Source organism: Dipodomys merriami, unplaced genomic scaffold, assembly GCF_024711535.1.
Source record: "Dipodomys merriami isolate MVZ:Mamm:240054 unplaced genomic scaffold, mDipMer1.0.p SCAF_443, whole genome shotgun sequence".
Lineage (NCBI taxonomy): Eukaryota > Metazoa > Chordata > Mammalia > Rodentia > Heteromyidae > Dipodomys > Dipodomys merriami.
Window position 1 is genome coordinate 334,196 of NW_027206006.1, and position 17,198 is coordinate 351,393.

Genomic DNA, 17,198 nt, shown 5'->3' on the forward strand with positions numbered 1-17,198 from the left:
GAATGCCTGTGTATAGAAAATGAAAACGATCTGGATGGATTTGAACCAAACAAGGAAAAAAACTAACACAAAAGAGGATCCAGTGCTAACTACTTTAGTATTATGAAAGGTGAGGGAATGGGCAGGGAGTAATGGAATGAAGCTGGAACAAAATATTAGAGTTACCTTAAATTTATAAATAAGGTGATTTTTTTTCTTTTTAAATTTTTGTCTATTGCGGGGCATGAACTCAGGGCCTGGGTGCTGTCCCTGAGCATTTTTTTTCTCAAGGCTAGCACTCTACCTCTGAGTCACAGCAACACTTCTGTTTTTTTGAGTGGTTAATTGGAGATAAGTGTCTCAGGGACGTTTCTGCCCCTGCTGGCTTTGAACCATGATCCTTAGCTAGGATTACAGGTGTGAGCCACTGGGGCCTGGCTGTTTCTCTTCTTACATGCTAATGGACATTTGTAAATTACTATGTCATATGGTTTTTTCTTTCTCCTTCCCCACTTTTTTGCCCTTGTGGTGAATATTGAACTCAGGATCTTGTGTATACTATGCTCTGTCACTGATCCATACCTCCAAACCTCATTATTTATTTGTTTGTTTTTGTTGGCTGTGGGGCCTGAACTGGCACTGTCCCTCAGCTCTTCTGCTCAAGTCTAGTGCTCTACCACTTGAGCCACAGCCCCACTTCCAACTTTTTCTGCTTATGTGGTGCTGAGAAATCAAACCCAGGGCCTCATGCATGCAAAGCAAGCACTCTACTACTGAGCCACCTTCCCAGCCCCACTCACTGGTTCTTTATTTGTGAAGAAAGAATGTAGTTTCTGCCACATACATATTAATAGCAGCTAGTAGTAATTTCTGATGTGTCTTTCAGAAGTCCCTTTGTCTTTTCTTTCCTTGTTTGATTTTGACCCTAGGGCTTGAACTTAGGGTTAGGCACTGTCCCTGAGACATTTTACTCAAGGTTAGTAGTCTACAACTTGAGCCACAACCCCACTACTGGCTTTTTTGGTAGTTAATTGAAAATAAGAAACTCTTGGGCTTTCTTGCCTAGACTGGCTTCAAACCATGATCTATAGATCTCAGCTTCCTGAGTAGCTAGGATTATAGGCATGAACTACTTTCACACAGCCTTTTGTCTTTTCTTTATTTGATAGATATATAGACCACAGTCTGATATAGTAAGCAGTTTAACTGGATTTTGTGAGGTACTCTTATAAAACTGAACCTATATACCTTCTGTAGAATTTAATTCCTTGACTCAGTAGTTCAGTAACATTTGGTTTGTATCTTTCACAGTGCTTACCACATAAGTATTTAATATGAATCATTGATTAAATCATATGATTTTAGAATTAGAAAAAGGACCTTTTAAATCATCTAGTTCTCTCTGACCTATTTCATAATTGTTAATGGAGGATCATATATTAGTAGTTTGTTATGATTTTTGCAGAGTTGCCACTTTTTTTAGGGGAGGGGGTCAGTCGTGGGGCCTGAACTCTGGGCCTGGGCGTTGTCCCTCAGCTCTTCAGCTCAAGGCTAGCGCTCTACTACTTGAGCCATAGTGCCACTTCCAGCTTTTTTCTTTTTGCTTATGTGGTGCTGAGGAATCGAAACCAGGGCCTCATGCATGCAAGGCAAGCCCTCTACCACTGAGCCACCTTCCCAGACCCAAGAGTTGCCACTTTTATTACTATATGTTTTGCCACTGATGTCATAATCAACAAAAAATAATATAGACAATGTTTAATAAATTGTACTTTTAGCCAGGTGTTGTCTGTAATCCTAGCTACTCAGGAGGCTGAGATCTAAGGGATGTGGTTCAAATCCAGCCCAGGCAGGAAAGTCTGTGAGACTCTTATCTCCAATGAACCACCAGAAAACCAGAAGTGGCGCTATGGCTCAAATGGTAGAGCACTAGCCTTCAGCTGAAGTGCTGAGGGACAGCACCCAGACCCAGAGTTCAAGCCCTATGACCACCCCCCACCCACACAAACAAAATTGTACTTTGATGCAGTTTTCTTTGTGATTATGTTTATAGAATAGAAGTAGAGAAAATAAGTTTTGTGGGTTTTTTTGTTGGTCGTGGAGCTTGAACCCTGGGCTTGGGCGCTGTCCTTGCGCTCTTCAGTTCAAGGTGAGTACTCTACTGCTTGAGCCACAGCGCCACTTCCAGCTTTCTAGTGATTTATTGGAGATAAGAGTCTCATGGACTTTCCTGCCTGGGCTGGCTTTGAACCGTGATCCTCAGATCTCAGCCTCCTGAGTAGCTAGGATTACAGGTGTGAGCCACCGGCGCCTGGCTGAGAAAATAAGTTTTAATTACTTATGTTTCATGTTCTTTAAGTACTTACTTATCATTAAAAGGCATGATTTTTCTTTATTTGTATAACAATTCATATGAGAGTTTAAATGTTTTTGGCTAAGCTTGCTAGTTTACTTGTATTCTGCTACTTGAGCCTTACCTCTAGCCAAGCTTTTTGCTACTTATTTTGCTACTTATTTTGGAAAGGGAAGTCTCATGGACTTTGCTGGGCTGGCTTTGAGCCTTTGTCTTCTGCATAAAGTAGCTCTGGGTTACTAGGATTACAGGCATGAACTATAGGTGCCTGGCTTTACGAGTTGTTGTTTTTTTCTCCCTCTAAAGCAAGGAACTACTGAATATCATTTGATACAATAATATTTCTAGTGTTTCAGAAAATACAAATTTGTGAATTCTTACAAATGTATGGAATCAAGTTTTTCTAAGAAGTTTAAATGGTTAAGTACATGATATCACTATCTTAGAAACATGTTTTAATGTTATCTGTTAAGCTTACAAATTTGTTTTTACTTGTCAAGCTATGAGAGCCAGATTGCCAAGCTGCGGTCTGAGGTTGAAAAAGGCGAAGCATTACGACAAAGTCTGGAATATGATCTGGCTGTTGCTAGAAAGGAAACTGGCCTTGGAAGATGAGCTGCTGAAGAGCAATTAGCTGAAGCCCACAGGATCCAAGAAAAACTTCATGGTAAGAATATTGTTATTTCGGGGCTGGGAAGGTGGCTCAGTGGTACAGCGTTTGCCTTGTACTCATGAGGCCTTGAGTTCGATTCCTTAGCACACCACATAACCAGAAAAAAAGGGCCAGAAGTGGCGCTATGGCTCAAGTGGTAGAGTGCCTGCCTTGAGCTGAAGAGCTGACAGCGCTCAGGCCCAGAATTCAGGCCCATGACCGGACCACCCCCACCCCCCCAAAAAAAGAATATTGTTATTTGTTTTAATGTTTAGGGCTGTAACATTATTCTAGAGCATTGCTTGATGTGTAAATTTGTGTAGGATCAAAGGGAGGGTTTGGTTCATTGATGGACTTTGCTGAGTGTGCATAAAATCTGGCAATTCTGTGAATACTTACTTACTTTAGATTCTTTAAAAAAAATTTTATGATGTTGAGGATCCAATCCAGGGCCTTGTGTGTGCTAATTAATTATTCATCCTCCTTCAAAATGTATTTCAAGGGCTGGGAAGGTGGCTCAGTGGTGAAGCGCTTGCCTTGCATGCATGAGGCCGTGGGTTTGATTCCTCAGCACCACATAAGCAAAAAAGAAAAAAGCTAGAAGTGGTACTGTGGCTCAAGTGGTAGAGCACTAGCCTTGAGCTGAAGATCTGAGAGACAGCGTCCAGGCCCAGAGTTCAGGCCCCACGACCTGACCAAAAAAAAAACAAAAACAAAAAAATGTATTTCAAAATTACTTTTGCTTCCTACTACTACCATTGTTAAAGAAGGTCTTCCAAGAGTACAAAGATACCCTGGATTCTAAGGCATATTGGAAAAGACTGGAGCAGATAAATTAGATCAGTCAAAGCATTGCAAAAGTACTTAGAAGGACCAAGAGACATACAAGTCTTCTCAGACACAGTCAAAAGATTAAACCTACAGATGTAGGGATAGATGAGGAAGAAGAAATAAAAACTAAAGGCTTTGAAAACCTATTCAACAAAATAATAGCAGAAAATGTTTGAGAAATAGAGTATCATCCTTGTGCTGGAGGCCTACCATACTCCAAACAGGCAAGATTAGAAAAGAAATGCTCCTAGATACAGTATAGTAAGCTATCTAAATATACAGAATATCGAAAATGTCAAAAGAGAGGAAGCAAGTAACTTACTATCACAAGCTCCTTGTAAAAACAGCAGATTTCTCAACACAGATAACTAAATGCAAGGAGGACTTGGAAAGACATTATTCCAGACCCAAAAGACAACTGTCAACCCAAACTATTTTACATAGTGAAGCTATCCATAAAAATTGGTTGAGAAATAACAACATTCCACAAAAAACAAAAACTACTGGAATTTATGGCTTTCAAACTAGCACCACAAAAGGTAGTTAGGGAAAAATTACCCGCAGAAGAAGCAAACATCACAAAAAAACAAAATGCCAGGAAACATGGCATACTTCTCTCAATACTGACATTGAATGTTAAAGATCTTAGTTCTTTAGTCAAAAGACATACACTAGTCAGGTTCTGGTGTCTCACATCTGTAATCCTAGTTACTCAGGAGGCTGAGATTTGAGGATCGTGGTTCAAAGCAAGCCTGGGCAAGAAAGTCTATTAGACTCTTGCCACCAATTAACCATTAGAAACCTGGAAGTGGAGTGGTAGCTCAAAGTAGTAGAGCACTAGCCTTGAGCAAAAAGAGCTCAGAGAAAATGCCCAGGATGCGAGTTCAACCCCCATGACTAAAAAATCGAAAGATGCGAGTTCAACCCCCATGACTGAAAAATCGAACAAACAAAACCCTCAAAAAACATAATGGATACTTAGATCAAAAAACAATACCTAAAACAAGACCTAACTCTTTGTTGCCTATAAGAAACACATGGCTTGGGGTAAAAGAATGGGAAAAAAGACCTTCCAAGCAAATGGACTTCAAAAGTGTTCAGCATTAGCCATATTTATATCTGATACTATAGATTGCAAGCTAAAAATTAGTCTGAAGAAACAAAGTCGCTTCATATTAATGAAGGTAATGATCCATGAAGAAAAATTATGATTGTTAATATATATGCACAAAATAGCTCACACTCAGATTTATTAAATATTTCTGAACTTATAAACTTTGGTAAATAATAATGAGAGACTTCAGTATTTCACTTTCACAGATAGGTTATCCATACAAAAACATCAGTAAAGAAATCCTAGAATGGCAGCATTAAATGGCAGTGTAGACAAAATGAAATCATCAGACATCTATAGATGTTACAACACAATACACATTCTTCTTGGCAGCTCATAAGACTTTCTAGAATATATAGGAAGTCTGAGAAAATATAAGAAAATTGAAATATTCTATCAGACCAAAATGGAATTAAACTAGATCTCAACAGAAAAAAGATACTACAAACAGTATTCAAACATAGACATCAAACATAATACCAAACGTCAAATTATCTTGAAGAACCAGGGTAAGCTGGGCGCTGGTGGCTCATGCCTGTAATCCTAGCTACTCAGAAGGCTGAGATCTGAGTATCATGGTTCAAAGCCAGCCTGGGCAGGAAAGTCCATGAGACTCGTATCTCCAATAAAACCACTCGAAAACGGAAGTGGCACTGTGGCTTAAGCAGTAGAGCGCTTGCCTTGAGCTGAAGAGCGCAGGGACAGCGCCCAGGCCCCCCCATGACTGACCCAAAAAAAAAAAAAAAAAAAAAAAAGAATCATGGTAACAAAAACATGGTATTGGCACTGTATGTATGTATACTTTACAGGAAATCATGTCATTTACAGGAAAGTGAATGCAATTGGAGGACATTTGTTCAGAAAACAAAATATCACCTTTTTAGTTATATGAAAACTATATATATTGGCAAGAACAAAATATCCTAAATTTCTAAAATTCTATATTTTCATACTGTTAGACCAAAAAGGCTATAGGTTCTTATCTTTTAAAAATATGCACACATAAGTGCTTTGCTTTTTGTTTGCTTTGTTTTTTTGTTGTGCTGGGAATAAAACTCAGTTGCTTGGCAAGCACCATCTATCTATGTATCTATCTATGTATCTATCTATGTATCTATGTATGTATGTATGTATCTATCTATCTATCTATCTATTTGTCAGTTGTGGGGCTTGAACTCTAGGTCTGGGTGCTGTCCCTGAACTCTTCAGCTCAAGGCTAGCACTGTATCATTTGAGCCATTGTACCACTTCTGGTTTTCTGGTGGTTTTATTGGAGATAAGAGTTTCATGGCCTTTCTTGTCCGGGCTTGCTTTGATTGGTGATCCTCAGATCTCAGCCTCCTGAGTAGCTACCAGTGCCCGGCTAGGCAAGCACTATCCCTCTTTTCTTTTTAATTCTGATCAGAGATCTCAAACTGCTTTTCATAAATAAATAAATAAATAAATAAATAAATAAATAAATAAATAAATAAATAAATAAATAAATAAATCACAAACTGCTTTTCATAAATAAATAGCATACACATTACTATACTGCTGAACCAAATTACAAAAGAGACTCAGAGACAAAGGTATAGTAGAGGGTGCATAATTTTTTTTTAAGGATATGACAATAAAGTGTCTTTTTATTCTCTTCCTCTGAAAACTTGCATGGAGAAATTAAACCAAGGAAAGAAAAGTAATAAAATTTATAGGCCTCAGGGGTCTCAAAGGAAAAACAGAATAAAATCAGGTATCCACTAATATGCTCAGACATTGCACACTTATTGGTCCTGAATCAAAAATTAAGAATGGTTTCTAAAGGGATGGGGAAAACATCCCCTACCCTTTACAAATTTAAATAGAGGGCAGCAGACATGCTTTACACTCCAAAACTATGGTAGCAGTCATTCTCAATGTGATCAAGGTAAATGTAGAATGGAGATGTTCTAAACACAGCTATGATTCTGCAAATCTTAAAACACACTAAAACCATGATTACATTGAAGGAAAATGCACAAATAGGGATTTTGAGGGGTTTTTTTTCATTTGAAGGTAATCTTAATGCTATTAAATTCACAAATATGCTAATTTAAATACCCAATCCTATGTATCTAAAACACACAATGCATACATGCAAGTATCTATTCTCTCCACATGTCAGCGCCCATTCTTATCATGGTTTGGAAATGAGAACAGATTCCCCTTAAACTGCAAGTCAGTAGGTGTTTCTTTACAGTTAACTTTAGCAAAATTCATACAAAATAGTAATTAACAATGATCTTTACTTGTTAACTCACAAGGAAACACCTTCAAAACTGCATTTTGTTAAAGTTTCTGTACTAAAATGTAGAAAAACTGAACTACACAAATATTGAAAAATTAAAAATTCCTTAATTTTTTATTCCTGGTACCACTACCACAATTCACAGGGCAATATAGCTGATGTAATGAAAAGACAAAGACAAAGCTACAACAGATAAAAGACCTCAGGAATATACATCTAATTGACACGACGTTGCATTAATCAATAGCTGCACTTTTTGCAAACTGTGGCTATGACAGTCCTGAACAAGAAGGGTTTCCTGTTTAAGCTGCAGTAACTTTTCTGACTATGGATCATCGTTCCTTCTGTGGCAGATTTTTACAGTTCCTCTAAGGCATTTGGGACGACTGTCTCAAAGTAAACTGCAGCTTTCCTGACAACTCCTCGCTCTCTCTCTCCTGCTAAGAACTGTAGCCTTTTTTTCTGTTGTTTTAAAACCTTCTACTACCATATCCACCACTTCCACCACCAGATCCATAACCACCACCATATGGACTGCCAGAGCTTCTTCCACCAAAACTGTCCCCTTTCATGGGTCCATAATTTGATTGCTGTTGTCCACTGTAATTTCCAAAATCATTATAGTTACCACCACCAAAATTTCCTCCTTCATTGTAACCATCATATCCTCCTCCACCACCCCCATATCCTCCACCTTGGTTTCCATAACCTGGTCCACCACCACCATAGCCTCCTCTACTACTATAACCAGGACGGCCACCATAGTTGCCACCATCACCTCCAAATCCATTGTATCCACCATCACCTCCTCCATAGCTACCTCTGCTGCCACCACCTCCACCATCATAGCCTCCTCTTCCACCAAAGTTTCCATCACATCCAAAATTATCTCCACCACCTCCAAAGTTTCCTCCACGACCCATAATGTTGCCAGATCCACCTCTACGACCTCTTTGTGATCCAGAAGACTGCATCTCTTGTTTAGAAAGGGCCTTTTTCACTTCACAATTATGCCCATTAATAGTGTGGTATTTCTGAACAACAATTTTATCAACTGTATCATGATCATCAAAAGTTACAAAGGCAAATCCTCTCTTTTTTCCACTCTGCCGGTCTTCCATAACTTCTATGGTTTCAATCTTGCCATATTTTTCAAAGTAGTCTCTCAAATTATATTCTTCTGTATCTTCTTTAATACCACCAACAAAAATTTTCTTCACTGTTAGATGGGCTCCTGGCTTCACAGAATCCTCTCTAGAAACCTCTCTCTTTGGTTCCACAACACGCCCATCAACCTTGTGGGGTCTAGCACACATGGCTGCATCCACCTCTTCAACACAAGAGTAAGTCACAAAACCGAAGCCCCTGGAACGTTTTGTCTGAGGATCTCTCATTACCACACAATCTGTGAGTGTGCCCCATTTCTCAGAATGTTCTCTTAAACTATCATCTGTAGTTTTGAAGCTCAGACCACTAATAAACAACTTCCGCAGCTGCTCTGGTTCCTTTGGATCATGGCCCTCCTCCCCCCAGTGACAGGAGCGACAGCCAGAGTCAGGCTGGGGGCGACCCGGGCGGCGGTTTTACCTCCATTTTGAGACCGGACTGGCCTCTTCCAACTCGAGTTCAATATGGGACCGAGAGGAAGAGGCCAAGGGTGCATAATTTTGAAACATATTTTGGAAGGGTATAAATTTGATTGAAAGAGATGGCTTGCAGCTATGAAAATTGAACAAGGAAGCATGTTGAAATTGTTTTGGGATGGTAGGAAGGGGAGAAGGGGGAAAGGAAATTGATATAAGGGGTGAGATTGATTGGGACATATTTTAAACATGTCTGGAAATATAGCAGGTGTGAGCAACTGGTGCCCTGCTCCTTTTTATTTGTATATGAAATTACTCTCCCTTCAAGAATGCTGATACAGTTAATTCCCCTCATTAGAAAATAAAGTTCTAGCTTTCTTTGTTTGTATGAGCTTTCTTCTTTTATGTATGTGTGGTACCAGGGTTTGAGCCTAGGGCGTAAGGTTTGCAAAGTGGTGCTCTATGGCTTAAGCCACAACCCAGCACTGAGGCATGTAACTTTAAAGACATTTTTACATGTAGCTATTACAGCCTTGACACTGAAGACTTTACCTGCTCAAGGAGAGTTCCCCATTAGACCTCCCTTGTACTGGATCCTCTTTATACATTCATATTCCGTAGAAATACCAGTAGAGTGCCCCTGAATTGTCTTCCCCTAGAGCTTCTACACGGAGACTGTCTGCATCCAGACCCTTGGCAGAAAAGGAAGGAGGGTTGGGGAAAACAATGAACTAAATAAATGGAAGAAAACTTCAATACACGAACTTATCACCTGTTTCAAAATGCCAAGTACAGGATATCATTTTTCCATCTGGGCAGATAAAACACAGAATGGGATGGGGGTACCTTCTTCGAAGAACAAGATATAGAAATACTTGAAATGTTCCCTACCCCAACCACGGCTCCCACCCCTCCAAAAACGGAGAATTCCAATGAATGGTCTGACTACCTGGCTTAGATTTACTTTATATGTACACAAAAGGTAGTGGGTAGGATAAGATGTTCTAAGGCTCTGTCCCATGTAATCCACTATGGCAGCTCAGTCAGAACCCACAGCAACATTCTGCTCCAGCTGAGACTCCCAATTTACCCCAGGGCCTGACCTAGGCTGGAGTCCTGAATGAAGACTACTTCTAAATGACATGACCAAGAAAGGACTAGAAGTCATCACCAGGTCTAATCCTGTATGATCCGGACACCTGCCAGCCGGGCATCCGTGGCTCATGTCTGTCATCCCAGCTACTCAGGAGGCTGAGGTCTGAGGATCATGACTCAAAGCCTGCCCAGGCAGGAAAGGCCATGAGCCTTTTTATCTCCAATTCATGACCAAAAAGCCAGAAGTGGAACTGTGGCTCAAGTAGTAAAGCATTAACCTTGAGCAAAACAAAAACAAAACAAAAAAGGCTCAGGGACAATGTCCAGGCCCTAGTTCAAATTCCTACCACCCCCCCCCCCAAAAGATCCAAGAGCTCTTACGTCTAACTAACCACTAAAAGATAGAAGCAGCACTGTGGCTCAAGTGGTAGAGCACTAGCCTTTAGCAAAAAAGCTTAGGGACAGTGTCTAGGCTCTGATTTCAAAGCTCCATTCTCAACTACTGGGTTTTTACTGTGCTAGAGAAAGGGCTTTCAGGGAAGCACCTTGAGTAGATCGAAGACATCATCTGCATCTAGCCGGTAATCACAGAGGCGGTGCAGAATCTCCACACGGGTACGAAGAGGCAGGTCTTGGAAACTGGCTTCTCTCAGGGGGTTGGGTTTCCCCTCCTCAAGCTCCCAGCAGTAGTTGATAATGTCTTCCAGGTAGCTGTGGAATGTCTGAGGCCTATCCATAAGGCCCAGACAAAAATACATGAATGTACACAAAGCTGTGGCTTGAGAGCTGACAAACTTATCAATGGCAACAAGGAGGATCTGACGGTCTTGGCTGCTTTATGTATTAGACCAACTACATGAAGTTCCAAAGAAGATAAACGTGTCCTAAGAGCTCCCCACAGAGAACTCTTAAAACACAGGCAGCAGCACACGCAAGTCAACAGCAAACTACGAAGTGGAGACAACTGTCTAATCTTTTGCTCATCCTATTTATTTATTTATGCATGCATGCCTGGGCATGGTCCCTGAATTCTTCTGCTCAAGGCTAGTGCTCTACCACTTGAGCCACAGTGCCATTTCTGGTCTTTTCTGTGTATGTGGTACTCAGGAATTCAAATGCATGCTAGGCAAGCACTCTACAACTGAGCCACATTCCCAGCCTCCAAATACTCTTAAAGATCCATTTTCTCTTTACTTTCCTATTCAAAATATTAGGAAAGACCACTGGTTGTAAGTTAGTATTGCATGAATAAAGAGACGAAGACCTACTTGAAGTTACCTGTTTCTTATAGCAAAGAAACCAAGACAGAGCAGTAGAAAGAGAATGAAAACAAGGATGAGTCAACTGCTTTCTAACACCCAAGGTTAGCCACTTGATAGAAGTCAGCAAAGAGCTCTTCAGCCAGCTTCAGACAGACGACACTTCCCTTCTATTGGCCAGCCCACAGACAGAGGCAGAGGGCTGGGGTACTGGCCACTTTTAAGGGTCAGCTGGCTGGAACTGGCAGAATTCATGACTAGGCAAAGCAACTGATTTAACAGCTGCAATGTGTTTGGGATATCATAGAAAACAGGCAGCTATTGACCTCTTAGAAGCACATGTCAGGGACATGAAAAGGTATCCAGTCTCCTTACTAAGGCAAAGAACCATACACAATGCAGACTAAGTGAAAAGTAGAATCGCCTCCTTCCACACGCTTCAAGCATTGGTGAGGCTTAACTAATGCATGCACATGATTGATGAGACAATATTTAGCAGGAGTTCTTGTAAATCAGCAAGTGAAGAGGTTGTATAAGATAATCTGAGGCCTGCGGTAGAGCGCAGCAGTGCACCATCCCCAGTACTGGAGCCACAGCCACTGACTGACAGTGTCTATCCTTTATTTGTGTGGGTAGATGTGAATCCTGAGGCTTGAACTCAGGACCTGGGGGTGCTGTCCTTGAGCTTTTTTGCTCAAAGCTAGGGCTCTACCACTTGATCCACAGTTCCACTTCTGGTACTTTTACTTGTTAATTGGAAATATAGAGTTTCATAGGTTCTTGCCTAGGCTGGCTTGATCTGCAGATCTCAGACTCCTGAGTTACAGGTACCCAGCTTGAAAGTGTTTCTTCTTTAAGATCACAGAACCTAGGCCAAAATAGCTAACAGATCTTTTGTTTTGTTTTGGACAGGACTTTACAATGTAGCTAAGCCTGTGGATGAAATCTGAGGATCATGGTTCAAAGCCAGCCCAACAGACAACCTGAGATTCTTATCTAAAACAAAACAAAACAAAAACAGCAAAAAAAATCCTAGATGGAGGTATGGCTCAAGGCATACAGCACCAGCTGTGAGCTAATCTTAGGACCAACTCAAAAAATACTGAAATTGGAATTTTGCAATAATAAATGGGGTGATTTGACAAGAATACCTAGAGAAGTTCTATAAACACCTAACAACAAGACATCACACAGGTGCTGCCCCAAGCTACATCACACGGCTGAGATGACCTGGGAAGACCATGGTTTGAGGCCAGCCAACCAACAAACACAGAATTGGGCATTCCACGCCTGTCATCCCAATTCTGAGGAAGGCTAAGATCTGGAACAGTAGGGCTCCAAATCAAGACAGCCAAAGGAAAAAAATCCTGGGACTTCTTATCTCGGCAGAAAATGCTAGCCCTAAATGCAGCGAGAAGACAACTTATAAGAAGCTAAATCTGGAAAAATCGCTAAAAGAAAGCATGTGAAAATGATCCTTTTGTAGTATCACTGATTTCGCACACAGAAAAAAATGTGAAATATATAGGAAAAAATATATTACATTGACTTGAACTAAATGAAACTTTTTTTGGAGGGAGGGAGGTCATGGGGCTTTAACTCAAGAGACTGGGCACTGTCCCTGGGGTCTTTCACTCAAGGCTAGCACTCAAAGCTAGCTCTCTATCACTTGGAGCCACAAAGCCTCTTTTGGTTTTCTGGTAGTTAACTGGAGAGATGAGTCTTAGGACTTTCCTGCCAGAGCTGGCTTTGAACCACAACCTTCAGATCTCAACCTCCTGAGTAGCTTGGATTACAGGTGTGAGCCATCAGTGCCCAGCTAAATAAAAACTCTTGTTCTTTAAAAACATAAATGGAAAATACACACTAGGAGCAAATATTTACACTTTGACATTGTATGTCTAACAAGGGACTTACATCCAGACTGCATAAAAAATCTAAACAGTTCCATCTACAAACTAGTAAATACCCCTAACGGAACATAAGTAATCAAAAGATGTGAGTAAATGTTTCACCAAGAAGAGATGTACAAATGAACAAGAACGATGTCCAACATTCCTGGTCATCGGGAAAATACAAATTAAAATGACAGTGAGTTACTACCTTAAAGACAAGAGAATAGGTGAAATTAAAAGAGCAAATGTTGGTAAAGATATAGAGCAAGCAACTAGACTTCTCCTATTTCACTAGTAGAAATATAAAATGTCACAACCACTTTGGAAAAAGAGTTTGGCAGTTTCTTGCCGTTAAACATACCATTACCATAAGATTCAGAAATTCTCAAAATAAATGAAAACACATTTACAGCAACATTTGCATGCAAATACTCACAGTAGCTTTATCGTAACAACCTCAAAAGCAACACACATGGAAACACATGGAAAGCAACACATGGAAAGGATAAACAGCTTGCAATTTATTTTTCACTAGATACAATTTAATCCTTCACTTGGCCAAAATGAACAAATTAATACAAACAGCAATCCCAAAGAATTCTGCAGACATTGCACTGAATGAAAGAAGCTGGACTTGACAGTGTGTTGTCCCATTAGCATAAATTCTACAACACTACCACAAGGTATCTTAGTAAAACTGAGGCCGCTGACAGCCAGACCAGTTTACATGGGAGAGCAACTACAAAGACAACTTTCTGGGAAGATGGAAATGTTCTATGTTTCTGAGCAGAATGATGACTACATGGCACATTCATTTGTTCAAATCCATTGGCCTGCCAGGTGCCAGTGGCTCACATCTGTAATCCTAGCTACTCAGGAGGCTGAGACATGAGGCTCCTAGTTCAAAGCCATCCCTGGCAGAAAAAGTCTATGAGACTCCTATCTCCAATTAACCACCAGAAAGCCAGACGTGGAGCTGTGGTTCAAATGATAGGCAGCTTTGAGCAAAAAAAGCCAAAGGACAGTACCCAGGCCTTAGTTCAAACCCCCAAACCAGTACACAGACCCAGTCATGCGCACACACAGAAGTGGCCTGTATGCTGAAGATATGTGATTTTACTGCATGATGTCACAAGTTCAAATAAACACATTTAGCAGGAGCACTGTAATTTCCAAAGAGATAATGTTTAAAGGACAAACTTTCAGTATTAGATTTTGTTTTTGAAAGCAAAGCAAAACAAAACAAAGAAAGTGGGGTTGGGAATGTGGTTCAGTGGTACAGTGCTTGCCTAGCATGAATAAAGCCCTGGGTTCAATTCCTCAGTACCACACACACAGTAAAAGCTAGAAGTGGCATCATGGCTCAGTGATAGAGTGCTAGTCTTGAGCAAAATAAGCTCAGCAACAGTTTCCAGGCCCTGAGTTCAAGCCCCAGGACTGACAAAACAAAAACAACAAAAACACCCCTGTGTATACTAGAGAAGAAAATGGAAAAAGAAACCCCAGCAAGAGTGAACAGAAGAACCCAGGTGCTTATCATCAACCTTGGGGAACAGAAGATAGGCAATATTCTACTACTAGCAGAACTTGGGCGTGCTCCAGAGCTGTTGGCTCCTACGACTCTGAAAGCATGTAACCTCAGACCCCTGCTCTACAAGTGCAAGTGCTGGACCCACACAGTGCAGATAACCCCAATCACCCATCAATGTGAACACCGACACTCTCCCTGCCCAGGAGACAGAACAGCGCTCCTGAGTTGTGTGAGGCAGCCTGTCAACTGCTTTGTACATTTTGTCCATTTACATGTACCCTCAGTTTTCCTTCTTTTGTACTTATAAAAATACATCTCTGATAATGCTTTTGCAACTTGTGCTGATTGCTCGACCTTTTCACCTGTCGTGTCTATCGGCCGGGGCGAGTCTGCTCCTGGTTCTCAGGGGGACATGGGCCTGGCACGGCCGTGCACCCCAGCAAAGCCAAGGAGCTTCGGAGAGTCCACAAGGGCCCAGAGAACCATGAGACCCTCCTCAGAATCCAGCATCTCTACTTTGGGGAGTGTTTATTTGTGCAGCAAGAGGAAATAAACAGACCCAGGGCCTCATGCATGCTAGGCAGGGGCTCTACAAAAGGGAAGGCTAACAAATGTCAGGGCTCTTTTCCAAAAATAAGGGAAAGGTGAGGTGCAGTGGCACATACTTGTAGTCCAGCTATCCAGAAGGGTGAGAACTTCAAGGAGAACCCCTTGAACCCAGGAGTTCTAGACTAGCCTGTACAACACAGCCCATCCCAGGCTCCAAAGACAACCACCACCAAGAAAACAGATCTCAGCACAAAACAGTTTTGTCAACATTGATCAAATTTACTTGCTAGTGCCTTCACAGACACTAGAGAGCTATTTATTTGCCAGTTATAACGGCATCAGAGAGCCCAGAGGCACCAAGTAAATTATGCTACTGCTACCAGGTTATGTGGACAACAGAAGACACAAGTGCAAGAAATATAGAAAACTCTATCGTTTTGTTAGGCGGTATTTCACCAATATTTCAAACAAAAATCAGAAATAGGCACAAACAAGAGACAAAAATTCTACACTTGAGTGGCAGCTGGTATAGCTACGAGTAAATGGTAACAGATTTGTGAAAAGCAAACTCAACCATCACAGTAAAGAATGAGCAGGGGCTGGGAAGGTGGCTCAGTGGTAGAGCGCTTGCTTTGCATGCATGAGGCCCTGGGTTCAATTCCTTAGCACCACATAAGCAAAAAGAAAAAAGCCGGAAATGGCGCTGTGGCTCAAGTGGTAGAGCGCTAGCCTTGAGCTGAAGAGCTGAGGGACAGCGCCCAGGCCCAGAGTTCAGGCCCCATGACCGGACCTCCCCCCCCCACCCCCCCCACCCCCGCCAAAAAAAAAAAGAAAGCGCAGACACAGAGCCTGGGAGCTCATTTGCATATTATGCATTAGGGTATACTGTCTTATATGGACTAGGGGTAGATGCTATGATTGGCTAGCTATCCCTGTGCGATAAATATGTGCTAAGAGCACAGTTAGTAGTTACTCACTTGATATCCCTTTGCTGATGTCAGCCCTGAAGCAAGCAGGCAATCAGATCGCTAATAAACTCCACATCATCTCTGTGAAGAGCTGCCTCTAACTCCTGAGAGAGAAGAGGAAAGAGAGAGATTAAATACTGAGACTTCTTAAAATCTACACTACCACCAAAAACACAGAGCCCAAACAACAGAAAATGGCTGGTCAATGAAGCAAAGGTCTTGCTGCCATTTTCCCTCTTCCCCCAGTTACTGCTGCAAGAGGAGCAAAGAGAGCTTTCAGGTTTTTCCTGGAGTTTCTCTTACTGCCCCTACCATCCCTCCCATTCCTTTTGTCTACACTCTGGAAGACATACCCACAGTTCTTGGGGAGGGTTGAGGAAGACAGTAATGGGGGGCAGGAACTGAACTCAGGGTCTTGCACCTGCTAGACCTGTATTCTAACACTTGAGCCCCAGTGTTTGTGTGTGGGAGGGAGGAGGTTGGGGAAGACAGTAATGGGGGGCAGGGACTGAACTCAGGTCTTGCACCTGCTAGACCTGTATTCTAACACTTGAGGCCCAGTGTGTGTGTGTGTGTGTGTGTGTGTGTGTGTGTGTGTGTGTGTGTGTGTGTGTGTGTGTGTGTGTGTGTGTGTGTGTGTGTGTGTGTGTGTGCGCGCGCGCGCGCACACGTGCGTGCATGCGTGTGTGCATGTGTGTGTGTGTGTGTTGATCCTAGGGCTTGAACTCAGGGACTGAGAGCTGTCCTGAGCTTAATCTGCTCAAAGCTAGCGCTCTGTCACTTAAACTCAGAACCACCTCCAGCTTTTTCTGAGTAATTTTCTGGAGTTGAGTCTTAGGGTCTCCCCTGCACAGGCTGGCTTGGCAGCACAATCCTCAGCTCTCAGCCCCTTTTGCAGCTAGGGTTACAAGTGTGAGCCATGGGCGCCCAGCTCAGCCTGCTTTTTTGTTGTCTATTTTGGAGACGGAGCTTGGAAACGGTTCCCGGCTGACTACTTACTAACGGCAATCCTCCAGATCTCATCCCAGCCCCATGGCTGTGATACAGGTGCGTATTTCTTTTTTGCAAAGCCATGCTAGCTGTATAATCAACTAGTTTGCATATTGTATAGTTTTCTAATTTA

The 17,198-nt window shown here is 41.7% G+C and overlaps 1 protein-coding gene and 1 pseudogene across 21 annotated transcripts in view; both read right to left on the minus strand.

Moving 5' to 3' along the window:
• The window catches only part of LOC138808151 (hepatoma-derived growth factor-related protein 2-like), a 299,202-nt gene that overhangs the window by 243,541 nt on the left and 38,463 nt on the right, over positions 1–17,198 (minus strand). For 15 of the 21 annotated variants that reach the window (XR_011366411.1, XR_011366407.1, XR_011366405.1 and 12 more), the window contains exons 3-5: positions 16,085–16,179; positions 10,419–10,602; positions 9,331–9,470 (exon numbers count right to left, since the gene is read on the minus strand). The exons of 2 other annotated variants lie outside the window; for them this stretch is intronic. The gene's annotated coding sequence lies outside the window, so the exon portion shown is untranslated. The remainder of the gene's footprint in view (positions 1–9,330; positions 9,471–10,418; positions 10,603–16,084; positions 16,180–17,198) is intronic. 4 more of the 21 variants (XR_011366420.1, XR_011366418.1, XR_011366421.1 and 1 more) reach the window with 1 other exon arrangement.
• On the minus strand, positions 6,961–9,324 carry LOC138808150 (heterogeneous nuclear ribonucleoprotein A3-like; annotated as a pseudogene).